The sequence below is a fragment of the Alnus glutinosa genome, chromosome 5 (assembly GCF_958979055.1).
Source record: "Alnus glutinosa chromosome 5, dhAlnGlut1.1, whole genome shotgun sequence".
Lineage (NCBI taxonomy): Eukaryota > Viridiplantae > Streptophyta > Magnoliopsida > Fagales > Betulaceae > Alnus > Alnus glutinosa.
The window spans coordinates 17860330-17861994 of NC_084890.1; positions in this window are offsets into that span (position 1 = coordinate 17860330).

Here is a 1665-nt window from a genome sequence, read left to right on the forward strand (position 1 = left end):
GTCGAAACTAGATATCTTTTGTGATTTGTGGAAGAATGGATTCATTGAATGATTTAAACTATTTTTGAAGAAAAAGTATAACATACCTAAGATTTGCATTTGAAAACCTCAAAATATGTGTGATGAGCATGAGATTAGGTTGTTGTGATTTGGTGAGTGTGGATTCCAAAACCCTAGACCCCTTTATTTTCATTATTTTTGTTTATGTTTTCTTTTGTTAAAAATCCCTAAATTTGGAACTAGGTTAAAATAGGATTAGTTTAAATAGAAATTAATTTTTGCAACACAATTCCCTGTGGGATCGACCTCGTACTTGCAAAACTCTATATTGCAAACGATTCGTGCACTTGCGAGTACTTTAAAATTTGCACAACACGCGCGAAAGCCTTATATGGAAATTACTTGCAGGGAACATGCGACCGTCCAGACGACAGTGTATCACCGTCCAGACGCGGCTCTCAAACAGGAAAGATTTTCAGCAAAAATCTCAGAAATTCTGGTCGTACAGTTGTCCGTTCGGACGGCCCAGGTTCACCGTCCGGACGGCGTCTGTACATATTACTGCAATTGACCATTTGAACCCTCAGCCTATAAATAGAGGCCCCTGGGCATTGAGAACTACAAGAATTCGGTATTGAATTCCTTCAGAGCTTTGAGAGTTATTTTGTGAAGTTATCGGAGCTGATTCGTTCTCTCTCAAGCCATTGCAAGTGTGCTGTTGTTGCGCTACAACTGAAGTCTATCTTAGGGGACGACCCTAAGATAAAGGATTCCATTGAAGACCCCTTCAGGTAGGAGACCTGGTTGGGAAGCGTTCGTATTGGGTTACATGTTAGAGAGGTACGACCACTGCATCAGGGGTATGTGAGTGTTACTGCTTTGTATCTAGCTTTGTCTTCTGAATAGTGGATATCCTGGGTTTGGCTGTCTCGAGTGGTTTTTCTCATCTTGAGTTTCCACTTCGTTAACAAAAATCCTTGTGTCATTTATTTTCCGCATTGTTATTTTTGTTACACTTTGTGCACACACTTGCCTTTTACTTTTAGAAGTCAATTTTATTTTTCAAACTTGCGTGTTCTGAAACTGACTTGAGAAGCATTGATTTCTGTAAATTTTCCTCAGTTTTCTGTTTTTCAGTGTGAAGCATCCGGACGGTCTCGCTTGGCGTCCAGACATGTGGATTTTCGTTGTCCGGACGATTTTTTTGAGTTCGGACGGGCGGAGCTTAGTCGTCCGGACAGGATCAGGATTACGTCTGGACACGCGCGGCAACCAACGGCCGGATGATAAGGATAAATCGTCCGGACGCGCGCGACCTGTCCACATGGTTCCGAGGCAGTGCACGTCCAGACAGCATTAATTCACCGTCCGGACGGGGAACCCACAGAGGCTATATATACCCTGGTCGCCGCCTATCCACTCTACCCCACCAAAATCTTCCTTTTTGGTATCTTGTGAGTGAATTTTTGCAAGCTTTTGGCATTATCTTGCTGCTTTTTGTCTTTTTGTGCATTTTCACACATTCCAGGTATTCCTTTTAGCCCTTTTTCTCTTCAGTTTAGTTTTAACTGTTAGAATGTTGATTTCTCTAGGAATGTTTTTGAGATGCATATATCTGCCATATTGGGATTATTTGTGGTGAAACTTTTTGGGACTCCAATGTGA